The sequence below is a fragment of the Asparagus officinalis genome, chromosome 4 (genome assembly GCF_001876935.1).
Source record: "Asparagus officinalis chromosome 4, Aspof.V1, whole genome shotgun sequence".
In the NCBI taxonomy this organism is placed as follows: Eukaryota; Viridiplantae; Streptophyta; class Magnoliopsida; order Asparagales; family Asparagaceae; genus Asparagus; species Asparagus officinalis.
The window spans coordinates 103,396,178-103,412,025 of NC_033797.1; positions in this window are offsets into that span (position 1 = coordinate 103,396,178).

Sequence of the window (15,848 nt, forward strand, 5' to 3'; positions counted from 1 at the left end):
CAAAGGAAATAATTCAAAATCAAAATGCTATTATCAGGGATGAGGATAATAAGGCGAATTATGTAGAAGAGTTTAAAAATGATAATTCAGATTCATTGCCTGATTCTCTGCAAGATTTCCCGCTTGACCTAGTTAAACATAACTGGAAGGGTCATACGGTCTTTATTGAAAAATCAACCTGGAAATCGTACTTGGGCGGGAAAGCTGACTCATCAAATTCAAATTCAGCCACATCTAAGGTGCCTAATTCAGCCCAGACACCAGCTGTTCAATCCTCTTCTTCAGTTCCTCCAGGGTTTTCTCGTCGGTCTGTTGTGGGAATCTCCACCAAGACTGCCAGGAAGACATCTTTGAGCTCAAAGCATCATCTCTTCATTAAACAGTCCTTAGCAGCTAGAAAGAAAATTTGGGCAAATATCAAAGGTACTTCTATTCCAGCTTCTGCTTCTTCTTCAGCTATGCCTATCAATTCTGTGTCTAAGAATGACATAGATAATATAGCTTCAAATTGTGGTCTAGTTCTGTCAGAACAGTCCATTGAGTCTCTCAAAGCCAAAGAAATTAATGTCAGCCTTGAGGCTTAAATGGTATGGTCTCTCGTTAGTAGACGATGGTGTTTTTACTCTATGTTATCTATGAAGCTATCCACTTGGAATGTTCGTGGTTTGAATGATCCTTTAAAGAGACGTATATGGTCAGAGATTTTTTATCCCGTTCAGCTATAGATGTTGTTGGTTTACAAGAAAGTAAAATTTCCAAACCTACAGATAAAAAATTAAAATCTATAGGCGGAAATAAAATTACTCAGCGGTGTTGTCTAGATTCTTTGGATTCCAGGGGAGGTGTTCTTGTTGGTTGGTCAGACTCTTTTTCCTTACTCAAATCTTATATTGGCATTTTCTCTGTCACTGTTTCTCTCCTTCATAAAAAATCAAATTGGAGCTTTTCTTTCACATCGGTCTACGCTCCCAATGATAGGGAAGATAGGGAAGTTTGTTGGTGGGAGTTGAATTAGATTAGAACCTCTTTCACAGGAGCATGGGTTCTTTGTGGTGATTTCAATGTTACATTATATGCTGATGAAAGAAAGGGCAGAAGTGGTTCATATAGAGATTCAAATTCTTTCAAAGACCTTATTAACAAGTTATGCCTTATATACCTTCCTCTATCAGGCAGATCTTTTACTTGGTCTAACAAACATGAATCTCCCTCTTTAGCAAGGCTAGATAGGTTTCTTATCTGCTCTGAATGGGACAGTAAATACCCTTCTTCTCTTCAATTTTCCCCTCCAGCCATGGGTTCTGATCACTCCCCTATTGTTCTGGATAGCAAAGGCATTCCTCCTGGTCCTTCAATTTTCAGATTTGAAAGGAGTTGGCTTCTTAATCCTGATTTCATTCCTTAGATTAGTAGCTGCTGGAAATCTTTTAACTGTAAAGGAAACCCTGTTGATGTTTTCATAACAAAACTCAACCTTACAAAAAGAAGAATCAAATGGTGGAGAAAAAATGTTCTTGGATCTGTCTCTTCTAGGAAAGCTGATCTTCTTTCTAAAATAAATTCTTTTGATTTGCTTGAAGAACAGAGGTCTCTTTCCGAGTCAGAATTTAAAGAAAGGAAATCTCTTCAATCTTTATTTTCATCCATTATTCAGGAAGAAGAAATATATTGGCATCAGAGATCTAGAGTACAATGGTTAAAGGAGGGAGATGCTAATACAGCTTTCTTCCATAAGACTGCTACTTTTCATAGGAATGCAAACTTCATTGCATCTATCAATCACCAAGGAAAAGATTTGACAAATGATATAGACATTTCAAATGCTTTTTGTGATTACTTCTCATCCATTTTTTGACAGACTTCTAATCCAAATATCTCTATTAATTGGTCTAACCTTTATCCAAATGATAATCTAGACCTATCATCATTAGAAGACTCTTTCTCTGAGGATGAAATCAAATCAGCAGTCTTTGGTATGAATGCAAATAAAGCCCCTGGTCCGGATGGCTTTTCTATGGCTTTTTACCAGAATTTTTGGGATGTTATCAGAAATGACTTGGTCAGCTTGATGATTCATTTACATCAGAATCCTTCTAGCTTATGTAGGATGAATAAAGTCTTCATCACTCTTATTCCCAAAATCAAAGGAAGTGTCCTAGTCAAAGATTTCCGGCCAATCAGTCTTATCAACTGCATCTTCAAAATTTTTTCCAAGATAGTTGCAAACAGGTTGGCTTCTTTTCTTCCTAATTTGGTATCATCTACCCAAACAACTTTCCAGTCAGGAAAATCAACTCTTGATTCTATTGTGATGGCTAATGAGATGATTCATTACTGTTCGAAAAGGAAGAGTGAAGTAGCTATGCTTAAGATTGATTTCACAAAAGCCTTTGACTCCATCAACTGGAATTTTCTCCTTAATCTGCTCAAAGCCAGAGGTTTTGGAAATAGGTGGTGCATATGGATATATCACATAATCTCTTCTTCTCAGTGTTCTGTTAAAGTTAATGGACATCCTTCTAAATTCTTTTCTTGTAAGAGGGGTCTAAAGCAAGGAGATCGTTTATCTCCAATGCTTTTCAATATAGCAGCTGATGTTTTAAATAAAATGATTCACAACAATGTTGGAGAGGGTCTTTTGTCAAATCTCAATATAAAGTTACCTCTTAATCAGTTGAGAATTCTCCAATTTGCAGATGATACTCTTCTCTTCGTCAAAAGCTCTTGCAAGGACATTTCAGTGTTGAAAACTATTCTTTATCTCTTTGAGGAGGTCTCAGGTCTGGCTATAAACTACTCTAAGTCCTCCATTGTCTACTTTGGTAAAAATCCCATGAAAAAACATATTCTTTCAAATTCTCTTGGATGCAAAGTAGACTCTCTTCCTATTAAATATCTAGGTTTGCCTCTCAAGTATGGTAAGCTGACCAAATCTGAATGGCAACCTATTTTTGATAATCTTCATAAACAACTTGCATCTTGGAAGAGGAATTTCTTGTCTTATGGAGGGAAATTAGTTCTTCTTAATTATGTGCTTTCTTCAATCCCTTTATATTTCATGTCCTTCTACAAATTGCCAATTTGGGTGACAAAAAAAATTGATAAAATCAGAAAAGGCTTTCTTTGGACAGGATCTGATAAAGCAAGTGGCTTCAAGTGTCTAGTCAGCTGGAGAAAAGTTTGTTTAAGCAAATCAGAAGGAGGATTAGGAGTTAAGGATATCCGTCTATTTAATATTGCATTGCTATCTAAGTGGCTTTGGAGATGTCTTGATCATCATTCAATTACTGGAAATTTCCTTCGTCAACTGTATTGTAACAGAGGTCAATCCCTTCAAATGACAATTTCAGGAGCATCAAATTCCCATTTCTGGAATGCCAAATTATCCTTTAAGCATGAGTTTCTTCATAATATATTATGGTCTTTGGTTCTAGGTGACACAATCAGATTTTGGGAAGATAAGTGGACTGGTTTCAACTCCATAGCAAGTCTTTATCCTTCTATTTATAAGCTAGCTCTATCTCCAAATGTTACTATCGCTAGTCAAGGGTTTCTGAGAGATTCAATTTGGCATTGGAGACCTATCATGAGAAGATGTATCTCTTCTTCTACTCAAATGATTCAATTTGGCATTGGAGACCTATCATGAGAAGATGTATCTCTTCTTCTACTCAAATGGAGAAAGATAATCTAATGAATTTTTTAATCTACTCAAATGGAGAAAGATAATCTAATGAATTTTTTAATGGAGTTTCAAATTTCTGTTTCTCCAGATAGCCCTAGATGGCTGCTTACAATCTCTGGTATTTTCACAGTCAAGTCCTTTTATCAGTTTCTAAACCAAAGAGGTATCCTATCACCTCATTTCAAAATTACTTGGAAGACCAAAACCCCATCTAGAATCAGTTTCTTTATCTGGCTCCTATGCAGAAACAAACTCCATACCAAGGACAATCTTTTATCTAAGGGTTGGATGGGAGACTCGATATGTATTTTCTGTAGTTCAGAACCAGAAACCAGGGATCATTTGTTTTTCTCATGCACAATATCATCGCATGTCTGGTCTCATTTTAAAAACTACTTTCTTCCTTTTACATGGCCATCATCCTTTTCAGATTTAATACATATCATTAGCAAGCTTCGAGGAGGTACTGGACACATTTGGCGTGGTTTTTTCTCCTATATTTGCTGGAACATTTGGAGCAGTAGGAATAAAAGTTTATTTGATAAATCCCGTTTTTCCTACAAGAAGATTGTTAATAATACAATATATGGATTATATGAATGGTCAGGTAATGAGCAAGGAGCAGCGGCTAGAGAACTGTCAGCCAGGTTGGAAAAATCTCCTCTTTCTCGAGCAAGTATTTGAAGGCAGAAGATATCTCACTGGATCATTTTATTTTGGCTTATATATGATGTAATTATCTTTCTAGATACCCTTATCTTTTATGTTTTTTCTTGTTGTTTCATAGAAAGTTTAATTTCTATTATGCACATGTATGGCTGGCTTTGGTTCTCCCTTAAATCTGTGTCAACGGGGAATGACGGCAAGGCCCTCTCTTCACCTTCATGGATCTTTGGGAGAAGAAAGTTATACATCAATACTAGTAGAAATTCTACCTTTCTATATTACAACCTTTTAGACACTACTTGTGTCAAAGCTTTTGTAACTAACAATCTTTTGTTTGTTTTTGGTTTTTTTTAATGAACGGGGTTATAACCCCTGTTTTTCGATCAAAAAAAAAAAAGAATTTCTGTTATTTCAATAATATTATCTTTGCTCTATCCCTGTCATTTTTTATAAAGATCTAAACTAAATACCTGCATTATTCATTACCAATTTCTCTTAGATTATAATATTAATATTTAATTTGAAGAACACAGTATGGAATTTATGAATACTTACTAATTTTTCTTATGTCTTCCATGGAGATTTTTTCTTCGATTAGGATAAAGTTATTAAATTATTTTTTAATGTAACTCATTCAGTGCTTCATTAATAGATATGTCTTATGTTAATGCCAATTTAAGTGATTCATTGATGTTTTCTGAATTTTAGATTTATTTCCATCACTTTCCCATTTGCAATGAAAATAACTCAATTCTTTTAAAGTTATCTCTAAATATTCTAATAGTTTCTCCATATGTAATTCCTTGTATTCTTTTACCCTATAAATATTATTAACGTCAAAGATTAAAGTTTCTAAATTAAAATCAATTAATGCTAAGGTATAATATTATAGTGTTTTATCATTTCTATGGATTTAAACATCTATCAATTAATGTTACGAATGTATTTTGGCTACCCCAACTTATTACTAAAATTATATGAAATTACTTTAATTTATATAGTGTCGATAATTTTTAATCTATAATATTTTTAAAAATTTTATCCATTAACCGGATGTTTTTAATCAATTCTTATTGTTTTTGTTTACCAGTATCAACTTAGACTATTCTTAGATGCTGAAAATGGATAGTAAATCCCTAAATTAGAAATTTTTATATATATATATATGAAAAATACCAAACAATTATACTTTTCTTTGCCAAGTTTTAAAATTTTAGCCCATTTTTGTGGTTTTGAACTTTGAGGGTATGATTTATAATTTTTAAAATTTTGAAAGAGTTTTTAAAAAAATTTACTTTTAAGTTTGGTAGATGTAAATTCTATGTTTCATGTGTTGGTGGTAATTTTTTAAATGTTAGTATATTTCTTGTAACTTTAAAATTTTGAGGGTGTCTTTTACAATTATTAAAACTATAGATTAATTTTGAAAAATATTAAATTTCAGTGGTCTACATATCGACGAATTTGATTTGTGCTAGTTAAAAATTTTAAAATTTTAGAGTTTTTTTTACAATTTTTAAATTTTGAAGGAGTTTTTAAAAAATTTTGAGGTTAATTTTAGCAAATTTTAATTTTTTAGGTGTCTAAGGATAATATCTTGAATTCATCTTATTTTATTTACAAATTTTAGAATTTTAGGGTGGTTTTTTATAATTTGAACTTTTGAAGGTGTTTCTATAATTTTTGAGATATTGAGGGTGTTAATTAAAAAATTTAAATTTAAATGTTAAAAATTTTAGGTGTATCATGGTAATCTCTTGAATTCATCTGTGTTGTTTGTAAGTTTTAAAATTTTTGAATTTTAATGTGCTTGTCTGTAATTTAAACTTTTGAGGATGTTTCTATAATTTTTGAGACATTGAGGTGTTAACTGTAAATTTTAAATTCTTTGCAAATTGATGTTAATTTTTTAATTTCATGTTTTTTATTTTAAGTTTTGAGACATTTGGATGGGTTTTATAATTTTGAACTTTTCAGGGTCTTTTCTACAATTTTAAAACTTTTTATGGTTTTTTTGTAATACTTCATGTATTATAATATGTTATCTACTTGTAATTTCTTTATCTTAACAAACTAATATCATTTTTATGTTTTATATATTTTATTAATATTAGTTTTTTTAAATTGTTAAGCCAAACATGGTTCACATAGGATTAGGATAAGATATGATTATGATTAGGATAGATTAAGATATAAATAAAATATTCAAAATAGTGAAGGGTAATATTGACCATTGAAAATTAGAATTTGATTATATATAAGGTAGTTCAAACTATAAAGGTGTATATTTATCTAAAAAAGATTTTCCGAACTCGTGCTTTTAAAGGGAGTATGATACTTAAGTACCCTAAAATATTTAAAACTTTGGGTGTGCAAGTGTCGCGAAAACAAGTGAAGATATATAAGTACAAATTCTAAAAACTTTGAGGTATTTAAGTGTTATAAAAAATAAGTGAGGGTATGTAAATGCTAAAGTTGAGGAAAGTATAAGATATTTAACTGCAATTGAATTTAGTTTGAAATAATTTTCTGACATGAAGTCAGTCATGCCCTTATGTGTAATATAGATTGGTAGCATTTTAATAAAAATTGTTTACAGCGCAAACCCAAATTTATGGTTAACTACTAATTCTAAGGGCTGAAATATTATGACAGAAATTCAACAAAATGACTATTTGAGGTCAGCCATGGGCGGAGCGAGCTTCTAAGAGGCGGGAGAAGTCTTGACGTCCCCTCCTCCCAAGCTTAAGCAAAAACATGTGAGTCAAAGCTCAAAGAGCAAAGCCCACGAGTAATATACTTTTGTCACCGCAACCCACCACCACCACCAATAATTTAAAAAAAAAAAAAATCTGAATCTAGCTTCATCTATGAGGTCAGTATTCAACGGCGTACAAGCACAATAGCTCCACTGATACAAGAGTTAGGAGTGTTTTCAAAGACGCTCAGTTTAAATCTATCATTTTACATTAACTACTTTCCTGAAGTTAATTCTGTCATTTTACATTAACTACTTCAACAATTCTGTACATATACAAGTGTTATGGTGTTATCAATCGCCAATATTAGGATCCGTCATTATGCCTAATTCAGCCGACTCGATGCTTGGGATAGCCGAAGTCCCGATTCAGTTGACTCTCTGTTCGCGTGGAAAACTGCTTTCTTATTCATTGAGATAATTGTCATCTTGGATTACAAAGATCCGGTCTTTTTTAGATCCGGTTACAACTAAATCAAAGAAAAAAAAAGTAAAAATTACAACTTTCCTCTTGTGAACAAATCGCGAGCTCCTGTTTTACGGTTGCTCGCTTTGGTGGGTTCTTTGCCTGCGCCGGGGTTAATCCGTGGACCACCGCGCGATCTAGATCCGGTCGGATCTACACGATTATACGGGTATTATTCCACGAAGGGAATAATAGCCGGGGAGGATTGATTCACCAAGGAAACAATCGTCCAAATCTCGGGATCTAAGACCAAGGTTAGATCCGGAGTATGATCACGTGTAGATCTCAGATCTGTTCTTCCTCTCTCTCGAACACCTGCCTTTTGTGACGTTGATGCTCGCCGAGATTCAGATCTGAATGTCCAAGTCTTCAAGTCTTCAAAACTCTAAGCTTGATCTTCAATTCGGCAGAGTTTCGGCTCTTGAAAGTTCGACCTCTGAAAATGAACACCTCTAGGCCTATTTATAGGCTCTCAAGACTGTGCCCGCGCACAGAGAAATGTCAGCCACCCATAGGTGGCCGGCACTGTGCCGAGCCACCCATGGGTGGCTCGCTCTTGGCCGAGCCACCCATGGGTGGCTCGGCTTAAGGATATGATTGTCCCCACCTTCAGTCGGTGTAACGGGACCTTGGAATGATCTCCGTTCTTGATTCCTTCAATCTTCCAGGCTATTCGGTGCTTTGTCGAATATCTGTAAGAGTTCCGGTGCTGCATTTATTGTCTGACCGTTGTCGGAATTTTAAACTTGGAGTTGATTCCTGATCTTTTAGCTAAACATCGATTGTTGGCGTCGAGTCTTTATTTGCAACGCGTTGTCCGGCGTAGTGTTGTTGAGTTATCCTTAAGAATATTTATAAAAACATATTCTCCAGGAACTTCTCAAACCAAAAATAGGGAATAGTTTATACTCATATACCTTATTGGAGTATTTTCTGTGCCCAAATGAGCTGAACCGGCTTAAAATGAGCCAAAAAGGCAGTAAATCGGTTCAAAAAATCCTCCGACTCTTCCGAACAAATGGGAGAGGAGTGAGTGAATGATGGACTGAACCGTCGCTCGATTTGAAGTCATTTCGATGCTCGGTTCGGCTTCAATTTAGCTTCCGGTTCGAACCCGGTCCGGTCCGGTTCGGTTCGGTTTGGTCTAAACCCGGGCCATATAAAAGGGGGTCTTTTTTCTTTTCTTTTTCTTTATCTAGGGCCGGCCCCCCCCTTTGCCTCTTTTCTTGATTTCTCTTCCCTCGAGCGTCTGATCTCCTTAAAAACTTGATATTCGTCTTAGATCTAGTACTCCTTTTGATCCTTGACTGAAAAATCCTTCGAAACTTCCATTTTTGGAATTTCTCTCAGGCCCCTCGAGCGCGTGGTTCGAGCACTTTTCAAGATCTAATCTTTATTGGATCTTCGAGCTTCCCCTCAGGTATATCTCCATAATTTTAGCATTTTTTATACTTAATTTAATTTATGAACTCGTGGGGTTGCGTGCGAGGGTTAGGATTACGATTCGTCGCGAGGGTTAGGATTATGATTCGTCGCCTCGAGCGTTTGTCTTTCAGGGGGTAAAAATGTGATTTTTTTCTAGATCTGACCTCTTGATTTTCTTTATAGGTCACTATGTCGCGAGTTTCGAGAGGTCGTTCCCCTGCGGCATCGGCTTATGGCGTGCTTCCCTCATATGCTGGTGAGCTACTTTTTTGGCATATTCGCAAATTTACAAATTAGTCCTCTTTTTTCTGGATATTTGCAAATTGGTCCCTTTCATCCCCCGTTGTTCTCCTTGGTGAGGCGACCGGGAAAAGCCTTGATTCTCCTTGGTGAGGATCGACGCTTTAATGGAAATTTTGCAAATTAACCCTCTTTCTTCTGAAAATTTGCAAATTGGTCCTTTTAACCCCACGTTGTTCTCCTTGGTGAGGCAATCGGGAAGAGCCTTGATTCTCCTTGGTGAGGATCGACGCTTCAAAGATATGTTTTGCTTGGTCAAAACACTATCTCATAATAAATAAAGGGGGCGTTTTGTCGCTGCGTTGTGCCCTATAAGGCAGGGATATATTGTCGATATACCCTATCTTATGAAGGCGCAACGTAGCCAAAACGTCACACCCTTTGTAAGGCAATGACTCTATCTTACCCCTTCGTAAGATGAGTTCAATTTCCTTTTATAACTGGAATTAACAAACGTTTAATTGCTTGTTTTCAGTTGAATACCCTTCTGGAGCGTTCTCATCTCACGCAGTATACGGGCGTCGTGGCGAGTATTATTCGACCTCCGACGATGTTTCCCCTATCCCAGTCACTCCTCAGTTCGTTTTGGGCACATCGACTGAGGTTGTCCAGGCGGTGAAGGAAGGTGGGCACCGAGCTCTTCGACAGTTGATTACCGATGCACCTCTTGTGAAGGACGCCAGTTCTATTCAGCCTCTTCGGAAGAGTGATTTCTTATTTGGCGACTCTGTCGAAGACCCGGATGCCGTGTTTATTGAGGCTGAGCAGTGGCTTCATAAAACTGGCAGTGGCTTCATATATTTGTCGAAGATTCCTCGGCATCGTTCATTGACTGAGCTCAGGCGTCAGGCCGTGACACGGGAGATGTCGTGGCGCTTGACGGAGGAGCATGAGAGCGTCCATTGCGGCTACATCACTCATCAGGCGTTTCCTGGCTCGAGCAGAAGTCACATCACCGGATTGCGTCCTGGAGTACTGGGGCTGGACGCACCACCACGTAATGAGTTCTTTGCCACCGCTTCTACCTTGAGGAATCGTCTTGCTGCTCTAGGACGGGAGATGCCTGCGACGCGTCACAGGATTTATGGTTGGGTCCATTCTTTGGACAAGTTTTGGTGGACCCGTATGACGACGTATGTCTTGAGCCGATGGGGCGAGGAGTTGCACGCTTGTGGTTTATATGCAGCCGTTCGTGCCACCATGTATGGCTTGCCTGTCAGCGCAAGGCATTTCTATGCTTTGTTCGAGCTTTATAATTCAGATTCGAACACTTTTCTGACCCGGCAAGGGGAATTGGGCTTGGCTCTTCACGAGATGCACAGGATTTCTGGCTTACCCATGGGACAAATGTTGTATCAGGAATACTTTCCCTCCAACCATGAATTAAGTCTGTTGAAGGATCGTATGCCCGATCGCTACGAGACTTTATGGGATCTCACTTGTCACTATCATATAGCTTTGGCGCAGTCTGAGCCTTTAGCAAAGAGGACTAAGACCTTCGTGAGTCTGAAGCAGTTTTCCAATTATTTGTTCAAGAATCTGGAGAGTAATTCTGGCGAGGATATTTGTGAGTTAGCCCCACTTACTCCCTCAGGGGTGAACATTCTGATGAAGAAGATTAACGCTCATTCTTATACCACTAGCAGTTCTGAGGGTGGTTTTCCTGCAGGGACCAAGTTCAAATCATTCTTGTGGCATGCTACTGCACCGATTCGTCCCATGACCCTTCTTGCCGGTTTCCTCGCTATTTGGTTAAAGAAATGCGTGGTCTCATACCAGTCTTGTGACGCCCTGCCCTTGGAAGTACTCTATCCAGCAGTTCATCTTGCCTACAAGAAAGACCTCTCACTTCTTCCAGTGATGGTGGCTAACATTCACCGAGGGCTTCGATAGCTTTCTGGTACCTTTACACGGAAGGAAACGGACTCGCCGACTCAGATTCCTACCCTTAAGACAGAGCTCCCGTACACTTACTTGATGGCTTGGTTTGTTCTTCACCGTCCCGATATGATGTCGGTACCGAGCGCCATAGATCATTCCGTTCCTTTACTACAATTGCTTGAGAACGGGAAGTGGGAGGGGCGCGGATTTTCTGACGTCAGGCGGCAACTGCAGGTCCACAAGTGTTGGACATTTTCCGCTTGCTTTCCGCAGTTCTCCGGCCGATACAGCGATAGTTTGACAGATGAAGAGAGGCCGAGAGAGTATCGAACTCACTTGGACATCGGGTGCTTTAACTGGCTGGTAAACATTAGGCCAGGTTATTTGACTTTTCGGGTAAGGGATCAGTGCTTCATAGAGCCATATTTACCCTGTCGATTCGCTCGTCAGTTTGGCTACGATCAGCTTTACATCGGGAATCCTCGTCAGCAGCTTCGGACCCACGGTGGTTTGATAGATGGTCTCCGTGCGTGGTTGTGGACCGTGACTGGCTGTACTGGTGCTAGATTCAGTCTCCCGAGTGCTGATCGGCAGTTGAACCTTACTTTCTTAAGCTGCAAATGGTTGTTAGCAGCCAACAAGACCATTCCCTTGAAGCCTATTGCAGAGCTAGAGGCCGAGGAAGCTTCTCAGGTTGATTCCCGTAGGATTCGGGAAAATGCCCGATCACAGAGGATACAGAACAAGACTCGTCGGATTGATGAAGAGGGAAAGAAAACCTTTCATTCCGCAGACGAGGCCTCAGGCGGAGATCCTGAAGGTTATGAAGACTTTTCCGAGCGAGGTTTGCTATTCATCTATTCATTCCATCTTCTAGGAATATTGAAACTGACTATGGTTTGATGTTTCAGGGACCACAGTTGACCAGGATGAAGAGTTCCGTCCTCCTCCCCAGGCAAGACCTTCGATTATTGTCCCTGCTGCTAGGCGGAAGAGATTAGCCCGCAAGCCGCGTGCAGCTCCCCGAGCATCTGATATGGACTTGGCTGGCGATGATCCTGTTAGTGGCGGAGGTAACATCCATTCTATAGATCAATCCCTTGATCGTTTAGAATTTCAGGCGGCTCATGCTTTCCCATCCTATACAGGATATGGTGAGGAAGGCGAGATGAGTCCCGATGATTGTGCATCTCCTGGCGAGTCTGACTCACCGTACCAGGTAGAACAGCCTGCAGAGACCGCCCATGTCGAGGAGCCTGTCAATGAAGGACCCAGTTCGATGATTCCAGGTACATCTTCAAGAGGTAACTTGCCTCTATTGGCCATAGTTTCCTTCCTCCTCCTTCATACTTATATCTTTTTGTGTCAGATTTTTCGATTGATGATTTCGATGGGGAAGGCCTGCCTATGGACACTTCTATGTTCAACTTCATGTATGATTCTCCTCAGATCGATGGCCAGCCGCCTCAGGATATGTTTCCTGAGTCTGTACTCCCTCAGACTCCCGGGAACGGTTATTTTGAAGGTACGTGCCTCTTCTCAAGCTAACTATAGGACTAGCCCCTTCTTTGACTAATGCAACTATAATATGATGTTTCTGTTTTGTGCCTAACAGGAGCTTTCGCTGAGACTGACCCTGTTGAGCCGGCTGTGCGACCAACTCCACCAGTCGATGTAGCTACAGTCGTTACATCTCCACTACCCCCAGTGACTCGAGGGGAAGGAGGTATAATTTAATTAACTGAGTAATGCCATTCATTTCCTCATTGAGGCTTTTGACGAATTTCTCTTCTTTGTGTAGGGCTTCCTTCTCAGCTTCATGTCCTTGTTAAGGAGTTGTTATCGGGGAATGACCCTGAGAAGATCATCATCAGCGTAGAAGTGCGCTCTTATTCCTCCTCCTTGAATGCTATAATTGGCAAACTCCTCCACGACAGACTTTTTCTTCGTCAGTTTAAACCCTACCTTGATTCCAAGATAAATTTGATAAGGGACATAGGATATCTGGATCTGGCGATGGCTATGGTTGATGACCTTGATCGCTTAGAGCGTGAGCTTCAGATGTTTCATGAGCTCCGGGATACAGGTGCCTCTTCATTCGTTGCTGCCGAGTTGGATGCTCGCTTACAGACATGGCGCAGTACTCGGATGGTTGCCGAGCTCGAGATTCAGGTGCAGCGGGGCCGAATAGATCGAGTTGAGGCTGACCTTGCCACTAGATCATCTTCACTTGAGGAGCTTGATTCTCAGATAGATCAGCTCCGACGAGAACTCCGTGAGAAGGAAGACGCGAAGATGTAAAATCAGCAAGCACATGCTGCTTTATCTGATGAGCTGAAGTCCTTGAAGCAGACACTGGCTGAGACAGAGGAGGTTGCTGTGAGGACTTTAGCCGCGAACGAAGAGTCTATCAGAGCTGAGTTGCAGGAGGAGCTTAGGCGAGCTTATGATGAGAAGTTGTCTGAGTTTAGTCAGCAAGTCTTTAGCCATGGGCTTGATGTATGATTTTATTTGGTGAAAACTTCGACATTTGATTCTCTTTAGTGGACCTGATTTTTGTCTTTATCTTTATTATGGTTCCTCACTCCGTTTGAAATGAATGATCATAATACTCATGGGATTTTTGGCAAACCCCCAGACTTCAACGGGTTTGATTAGCCTTTACCGACTACCGTTTGAGTCGGGCTAGCATGCGGATTGTCGGAATCCGTTCCGCATGTAACGTTGTGCTAAGGGAATGAACTCCCTTAGACTTCGTGCTATGATGTCGAATACATAGACTTCGCCATTGTTACGGGAATAGGCTACCCGGCGACACGTGTTAGGTGTTGACTTTAGGATTTTTGGCTAACCCCCAGCCTTCAACGGGTTTGATTAGCCTTTACCGACTACCGTTTGAGTCGGGCTAGCATGCGGATTGTCTAAATCCGTTCGCATGTAACGTTGCGCTAAAGGAATGAACTCCCTTAGACTTTGTGCTATGATGTCGAATACATAGACTTCGCCATTGTTACGGGAATAGGCTACCCGGCAACACGTGTTAGGTGTTGACTTTATCCCTACTTAGGTTTCGGGATAAAATACCCCAGACTGGTATTCTGGTGTCTTTTTCTACGGCGAAAGACTAAACCGGCGACGCGTGTTAGGCGTCGGCATATCCTTTCTTAGGATTCAGGATGACATTCCCCATGCGTGTAAGGCATGGATTTTGGTGTTATTAATAACAACCTGCCGCAATGTTGAATATGCGGACGAGTGTTCTTTTTAACGGTTAGGAACTAACCGGCAGCGCGGGTTAAGCGCAGACTTATCCTTGCTTAGGTTTCAGGATAAAATACCCCAGAATCAGACTCTGGTGTCTTTTTGTGCGGAAAAAGACTAAACCGGCAGCGCGTGTTAGGCGCAGACTTATCCCTGCTTAGGATTCGGGATAAACTTCCTAGGATGAATCCTAGATTGATAGATTCTTAGAAAAGGTTGGTGCGGGAAAGGAAGAATTTTATATTCTATTTCCCGGTCTTCTTTTAGGGTGAAGGCGAACCCGACAGACAAGGAAGGAAGAATTTTATATTCTATTCCCTGATTCTGGAAAGGAAGAATTTTATATTCTATTTCCAGCGAAGAAGAAACTAGAAGTGGGGTGTCCACTCCGAGAGTCTGGAAAATTTAGATAAACTTGCCTTTTATAGGATGGGTTATCTAAACTGAAAATGGGTTCTTCGTTTATCGAAGTGGAATTTCAACTTTGGCTATAACCATGGGAAGGCTTAACCAAAGAGAAAGAGAAGGGAGTTCTTTCGTTTATCGAAAGGGGACTCCGAAATGAAAGGGGACTTTTTGTCTATGGAAAGAGTCAAGAGGGCCAGATGGACACTTTTAGTGAACTCACTGTCAATTGGAACTGATCAGTGAGGGATTTTGGTGGAGAAAAAATGATTTTGGGTTATCCTTTAGAATATTGAGTGTAATATTCTTCGAGGAACTTCCCGGTAAATGAGTTATCCTGAATGTACTAGGGATAGTACTTTTTCAGGAACTTCCCATTTATTGGCATTAATTGCCTGGCGCCCTCTTGAGTAATCAGGCGATATGCGCCGTTTGAATAGACTGTGTCTATTACAAACGGTCCTTCCCATTTGGGTTCGAATTTACCTTTCTTCTTGGAGGTGAGAATTATTGGTCGGCGAGCAGCGAGGACCAGATCTCCTTCCTTGAAGCTTCTCTGTCGGACTCTTTTGTTAAAAGCCCTTGACATCCTGGCTTGGTAAAACTCGATGTGTTGTTGAGCCTCCAAACGCTTTTCATCCAGCCTCTCGAGCTCTTCGAGACGCTTCCGATGTTGTTCCTCCGTTGTCATCCCCATTGCGAGGGCGATCCGAAGGGACGAAATCTGAATTTCCAGTGGTAGCACAGCTTCACATCCGTATACCAGCGAATACGGGGTAGCTCCCGTAGGCGTGCGTATGGTGGTGCGATAAGCCCAGAGTGCTTCACCGAGTTTATCGTCCCAGTCTCGTTTATTGGTCTTCATGAGTTTGGACAGGATCTTAATGATCGTCTTGTTAAACGCTTCAGCTAATCCGTTCGCAGCGGGGTAGTAAGTTGTCGACGAAACATCTTCGATTTTGAACTTGTCGCAGAATCTGACGAAGGCATTGCTTATGAAC